The following is a 7,434-nucleotide window of genomic DNA, read 5'->3' on the forward strand; positions in this document are numbered from 1 at the left end:
GGAAACCTCGAATCCCTAATCCAGACTCCACGCCACAGAATCATGTCCAGCTTCTTAAACCAAGCACAGCAGAAGGCGGAAGAAACAGGTAAGAAAGGAAATTATCTAGCACTAGTACCGACTACATAGTCAATCCACACAGATCGGAAAATATACACTGGGGTAATAGGATAGAAATAATAGGGATCATATAACAAGCAGCCACCCCAATAAACAGTCCATTCTAGCATGCATTGTGTTGTATTTCTGCACAGTCAGAATCATAATGAAGGTTTTTATTCTTACTTTAAGAAAATCCTGTGGTTTAAGGCTTGAAAAAGGAAAAAAAAAAACAAAAAACACATTTATGCCTTGTTCACACAGTGCATTTTGATGCAGATTTTGCATGCTTTTTTTTTAAGTTAAAACCAGCATTGGATCCAAGAGAGGAAACGCTCTAAGATTTTCATTTCTATATTTCTTCTGTTTAGTTTGCGTTACTGGTTTTGGCATAAAAAATACATGAAAAATCTGCACTGTGTGAACAAGGCCTTACTGCTCTAAACCTCATCAGCAGGGCTTTATATGGAGGTGATTCATTCTGATTTCTATTCTGACAGTGAAATATTATGTAACTGCAATGTAAAGCCCATCCTGCCCCAGTGATGACTGAATATACGGAATACAAATACTTTCCTATTGTTTTCGGCTCACAATAACCTTGGCACAGCGTTTACAAGTCATTTACAAGCCAGAAAAAAAAAATATAGATGATAAAAGAAGGAAATACTGGAATTTGGTTATAAAATATCACTGTCAACCTGTCTTACACGTTCCGTTCAAAGAATATAATATTTCACGGCCTGATTGAACGATTAAAAATTATTATTTTATTATGTTATTTATTAAAAGTAATGGGTTCGCTAGCCAGTAACCTGAGCAGGCTCAAGCAGGTAAATTAGGTAAGGGGCTTGATGTGTTAGGGTATGTTCACACGAGGGCGTCCGTTACGGCTGAAATTACGGGGATGTTTCAGCCTGAAAACATCCCCGTAATTTCAGCCGTAACGGCATGTGCAGGCGCTTGAACGCCGCGTCCATTACGGCCGTAATTGGCGCTGCTATTCATTGGAGTGAATGAATAACGGCTCCAATTACGGCCAAAGAAGTGACAGGTCACTTCTTTGATGCGGGCGTCTATTTACGTGCCGTCATTTGACAGCGGCGCGTAAATTACGCCTCGTTGCTTTCAATGGGCAGATGTTTGTCAACGCTATTGAGGCGCTATTTTCAGACGTAATTCGGGGCAAAAACGCCCGAATTACGTCCGTAAATAGGCCGTGTGAACATACCCTTAGGGTATGTTCACACGCTAGCTGTCATTTACGTGTGAAAAGACAGACTGTTTTCAAGAGAAAACAGCTGCCTCGTTTCCCACGTAAATGCTCCTCCTCGCATTTTGTGAGCCGTCTGAGACGCTCGTAAATCTTGAGCTGTGCTTCATTGTGTTCAATGAAGAACATCTCAAATTACGTGGCAAAGAAGTGCCCTGCACTTCTTTGCCGAGGCAGTCCATTTACGCGTCGTCGTTTGACAGCTGTCAAACGACGACGCGTAAATTACAGGTTGTCTGCACAGTACGTCGGCAAACCCATTCAAATGAATGGGCAGATGTTTGCCGACGTATTGCAGCCCTATTTTCAGACGTAAAACGAGGCATAATACGCCTCGTTTACGTCTGAAAATAGGTCGTGTGAACCCAGCCTTAGGCCCCATGCACACGACTGTAAAATAAAACTCCATAATTGTGGACCGCAATACGGTCTGCAATTACTGACCCGCCCAATTCTATTGGCCGCGGACACCTTTCCGTAACTCTATGGATAGGTTCCGTGCTGTAGAACCGTGCCGGGAATTATGGAGCATGTCCTACTTCTCCATATATATATATTTTTTTTTTTACGGGCCGTGCTCTCATACTTTGTATGGGAGCACGACACGAAAATCCGGCCAGGCACGGACGTGTGCATGAGGCCTTAGGCCCCATGCACATGACCGTATTTTCATCTATCCACAAATACTGAGGATGGGATTAATAGCACTATTTCTATTTTTGCAGCTGACCCCAAGCTATGTAGTATTGTTCAGTCTATGGAAGATGTTTGTGAATTGCAGGCGGATTTAAACAAACTAAGTGTTTGGGCATCCAGTTGGCAAATAAAGTTTAGGCTGGGTTCACACGACCATGTTACGTCCGTAATGTACGGAACTTATTTCGGCCGGAAGACCCGGACCGAACACAGTGCAGGGAGCCGGGCTCCTAGCATCATAGTGATGTACGATGCTAGGAGTCCCTGCCTCGCTGCAGGACAACTGTTCCGTACTGTAATCATGATTACAGTACGGGACAGTAGTTCCACGCAGAGGCAGGGACTCCTAGCATCGTACATCACTATGATGCTAGGAGCCTGGCTCCCTGCACTGTGTTCGGTCCGGGTCTTCCGGCCGAAATACGTTCCGTACATTACGGACGTAACATGGTCGTGTGAACCCAGCCTTAATGTAGACAAATGTAAAGTTATGCACCTGGGTACGAACAACCTGCATGCATCATATGTCCTAGGGGGAGCTACACTGCGGGAGTCACTTGTTGAGAAGAATCTAGGTGTACTTGTAAATCATAAACTAAATGACAGCATGCAGTGTCAATCAGCTGCTTCTAAGGCCAGCAAAATATTGTCGTGTATCAAAAGAGGCATGGACTCACGGGACAGGGATATAATATTACCACTTTACAAAGCATTAGTGAGGCCTCATCTAGAATATGCAGTTCAGTTCTGGGCTCCAGTTCATAAAAAGGAAGCCCTGGAGTTGGAAAAAATACAAAGAAGAGCAACGAAGCTAATAAGGGGCATGGAGAATCTAAGTTATGAGGGGAGATTAAAATAACTAAACCTATTTAGCCTTGAAAAAAGACGACTAAGGGGGGACATGATTAATTTCTATAAATATATTAATGGCACATACAAAAAATATGGTGAAATCCTGTTCCATGTAAAACCCACTTTTTTGAGGGGGCACTCCCTCCGTCTGGGGAAAAAAAAGGTTCAATCTGCAGAGACAACAAGCTTACCTGATTTACCTGCTTGAGCCTGCTCAGGGTACTGGCTAGTGGGCCCCTTATTTGTAATAATTTAATAAAATAATAATTTTTCATTGTTCGGTCAGGCAGTGGAATTTGGTTATAAAGAACAATTGTGTTTGCATTTATGTGGGGCAAATGATAGAGGTGTCATCTATCAGTAGTCTAATATTGCTTGTTACAAATGGCCTCATGTTTCACTTGCGTTACTTCTGTCAAGTATCCAAGTATCATGAAAGTAACTACACATATAGAATTTCATCTAGTACGGGCTTCCACAGATTTATGGGAAAACAAGTCCCGCCGTCTTTCCATATGGATGTAATGATACAGGAATTGATAAGCAAGGTATGTCCATCTACATATATCCTTGCCGATACATGAGGGGTCTGCCCTTGAGAACCACGTTTCGAAATGTTCCTTCCTGCTGCCACCTGTAATTTTAACTTTTGTGACTAACAGCAAACTAATTGACAGTTATCATAATGCAATATGGGTGAAACATCTTCCCAAACTCTGCTTCTTCTCTGCCTTATTTTATTACTATTGTAACTTGTGAGTAGTAAATAATGTAAATAATGCAGAAGGTTTAATCAATTTCTAAATTTTTTTAACAGTCAAGCAAGGAGAACAGACAGTCCAGGATTGTGTTGACAAAGGCAAAGAAACTGGTCAACAAGGTAGGTGTATGGCAGCATTTTCACATATAAAAACGCCTATGCAAGTATCCGGGATATGTTTACAATTCCTAATTTTCTCTCCCCAACCTTCAAAAAAGTCTGCAGTCTTTGAAATCCCAAGAAATTTTTTTTTTTAACAAAAAATGTTATCCCTCAACTTTCTGAGAATCTCTTAGGATTTGGTTCATTTTAAGGGCATGTTCACACGCAAACGAAAAATACGTCTGAATTTACTGAGCTGTTTTCAGGCGAAAACAGCTCCTGAATTTCAGACGTTTTTGCATGTACTCGCGTTTTTCACGGCGTCTTTTACGTACGTAATTGGAGATGTTTTTCATTGGAATCAATGAAAAACGGCTCCAAAAACATCCCAAGAAGTGTCCTGCACTTCTTTGACGCGGGCGTAATTTTACGCGCTGTCTTTTGACAGCGACGCGTATAATTACACCTCGTCTGAACAGAACATCGTAAGACCCATTGCAAGCAACGGGCAGATGCTTGCAGACGTATTGGAGCCGTCTTTTCAGGCGTAATTCGAGGTGTAAAATGCCTGAATTACGTCTAAAAATAGGTCGTGTGCACATGCCCTTAGGGTACAAACACACACAGCGTGATACACTGCATCAAGCTGCGCAGAATATCCGCTCTGAACACGGCAGGGAATGCCGTCCAAAAAAATCGCACCACGTTGTGGTATGTTTTCTGGTGGTATTTCTGCTGCGTAAAGCAGCGCCGTAAAAAAAAAATCCTACTTACCTTCTCCTTTGCATGTAGTCGGGCCTCCTGGGGTGACTTTGCAGGCCATGTGACCGCTGCAGCCTGTGATTGGCTGCAGCATTCACCAGGGATGAAACGTCACCCCAGGAGGCCAGACTGGAGAGGAAGCAAAGATCTCTGGGTAAGTATACTTTTTTTTTTCTTGCTTGCGATTCTTGCGGCGGAATCACTATGATTCTGCTGAAAATGTCGCAACACACACCACTTTGTTGCGGGTTTAAGCATCCCATTGAATTCAATGGGGAAAACCCACAAAAGAAGAGCTGCGGCTAAAGAAACTGCCCCGCAGGTCAATTTATTTTCCGCTGTGTGGGGATGAGATTTGTTGAAGACTCGCCCACACTGCTTCAACTGTAATACGCTACGGATTTTCCGCAATTAATGCATTGCGGAAAATCTGCAGTGTTTATGCCGTGTGTGTTCGTACCCTAAGGGTATGTTCATACAACCTATTTTTGGCCGTTTTTCGGGCCGTAAACTCCCAAAAAATCTGAAGCAGAACGCCTCCAAATATCTGCCCATTGATTGCAATGGAAAAAACAGCGTTCTGTTCCGACGGGCTGTTTTTTTACGCAGCCGTTTTTCATTGACTATAGAAAACAGCTCCAAAAACGGTCGTAAAAAAACTCAGCGAAAATCGCGAGTGGCTTAAAAAACGTCTGAAAATCAGGAGCTGTTTTCCCTTGAAAACAGCTCCGTATTTTCAGAAGTTTTTGAGTTTGTGTGTGAACAGACCCTCAGAGTTACAAGGTAGGATTTGTCCTAGAAATTTCACAATCTGTCTGCTGCCGGAATCAACAAAATTCAGATTCAACGTTTACATGTGACCACAGGAAATATTGGGACAAATGTTGCGGGGACATGTGCCTAAGGTACAAAGGATTGATTTGCATAAGACAAAGTATACACTGGGAAAATAGGGATGCAACTATATGCCAACTACAGGCTCTATTTGACAGGTCTAGTTTTTTGTTTTTTTTCTGAAAGTAAATATAGATTTATTTTAATTTTACTTCTGGTGGATGTAAATACTGCAAACATAACCTCATACATATTTGCATATGTCCGCCATTAATTTCCATTATAAAAAAAAATATGAATATACACCACATAAAGTTTTTATTTTGTATGGTAAACAATAGCACAAAGCCCCACACTTGTTACACAAAAAAAAAAAGGGGGGGAATGCCTAATGTTTCCTTTAGGAATATTGAGGCAGATTTTGTACTGCCAGCCCTGTTTTTTAGTTTTTTTTTTTCTTTTCAGTGGTTTTTTTTCGAGTCTTTTGCCCGGGGACATTGAATCTAATGCAAGGACCGCAGACAAAAAATGCTGCAAAAAACGGTTTTTCTCCCTCCCATTGATTTCAATCGAAGGTCAGAGGCGGAAACTGCTCGTAGAAACAACATGCTGTTTTGTTTTTTTTTCACGAGTGCCATAAAGTCGCCTGGGGAAAACAACGCCTCTGCTTCGCATTGAAAATGAGTGGGGCAATTTTGGACGTTTTTTGGCACTGATTCCGCACGGATACAATGTCAAAATCAGCGCCAAAATGTTCCGGGTGAACTGACCCTAAGGGTATGTTAACACAACCACGCCAAATACGTCTGAAATTATGGAGCTGTTTTCAGGAGAAAACAGCTCCTGAATTTCAGATGTTTTTACAAGTGTACGCGTTTTTCGCGGCGTCTTTTATGGACGTAATTGGAGCTGGTTTTCTTTGGAGTCAATGAAAAACGGCTCCAATTACGTCCCAAGAAGTGTCCTGCACTTCTTTGACGCGGCCGTAATTTTACACGCCGTCTTTTGACAGCGACGTGTAAAATGACAGCTCGTCTGCACAGAACATCGCGAGACCCATTGCAAGCAATGGGCAGATGTTTGCCGACGTATTGGAGCCGTCTTTTCAGGCGTAATTCGAGGCGTAAAACGCCACCATTACGTCTGAAAAGAGGTCGTGTACACATACCCTAATGGTTGACTACAACACTAGTTTTTTTCAAGCGAACTTTAGTATTTGTAATCCCTCAGGTGAATTGGCAACAATATGAATCTTTATATGTGAACATCTTATAAAGCAGCATATAACTCCGCAATTAACATATGAAAGGACAAGTGGATCTTCTGTTAGACCAGTACCAGCAACGTTAGTTAAGTGGAACTGCCCACATATACCTTTAAGTGCAGGTTCCCCTATGACAGCTGCAGGGTCCTTGTATTCTCTCGATCCTATTAATCAGGCCAGGTCGATATCATTACCCAATCACCCCCTTTCATTTACCCAAAACATGTTAAATATTATATCTTTTAACATGTTCCATTTTGTTCCAGTTATTGACCAAGGATGTGAAGCTGCCAAAAAGACATGCGACCAAGTAACAGGACAAGTTGGCGAAAAGCTTCCTGGTGGATGGATGAAGAAATCAAAATAGATGAAATAAGAATGTTAAATATGAGTTAAATAAATAAAACCTATTTACATAACCCAAAATAGTCAACTTTCTTTTTTATTTCGTAAAATACAATGTCTTTTATGTTACATTTTGAGATTCCTCCTACAGGTCCTGATAAATTTACTTAAAAGTGTTCTTCCACTTGCAGTGCAGCCAGTGGCGGATTAATTGTACCATGGGCACTGGGCTGTTGACACAACTTGGGCCCCCTCCTTCCCCCTCACATACAATTCAACCCCTCCAGCCCACTGACACTGTACCAGTCAGTGCCACTGACCTGCCGGATACAGTTTTTAGCACTAGATACAGCTGCTCTGTATTCAGGATAAAAAAGCAGCTGTATCTCAAAAAGTAAAAATAATTTTTAATAAAAAGTATTTAGAAAGATGCACCAAACACTAATA

At 41.7% G+C, this 7,434-nt stretch overlaps 1 long non-coding RNA gene across 1 annotated transcript; it reads left to right on the forward strand.

Moving 5' to 3' along the window:
- On the forward strand, positions 1-7,029 carry LOC142664061 (uncharacterized). Its single transcript, XR_012851182.1, has 3 exons — positions 1-88; positions 3,738-3,800; positions 6,909-7,029. It is a non-coding gene; the product is annotated as an uncharacterized LOC142664061 (long non-coding RNA).
- Positions 7,030-7,434: the final 405 nt, after the last annotated feature.

Source organism: Rhinoderma darwinii, chromosome 11 (assembly GCF_050947455.1).
Source record: "Rhinoderma darwinii isolate aRhiDar2 chromosome 11, aRhiDar2.hap1, whole genome shotgun sequence".
NCBI lineage: Eukaryota > Metazoa > Chordata > Amphibia > Anura > Rhinodermatidae > Rhinoderma > Rhinoderma darwinii.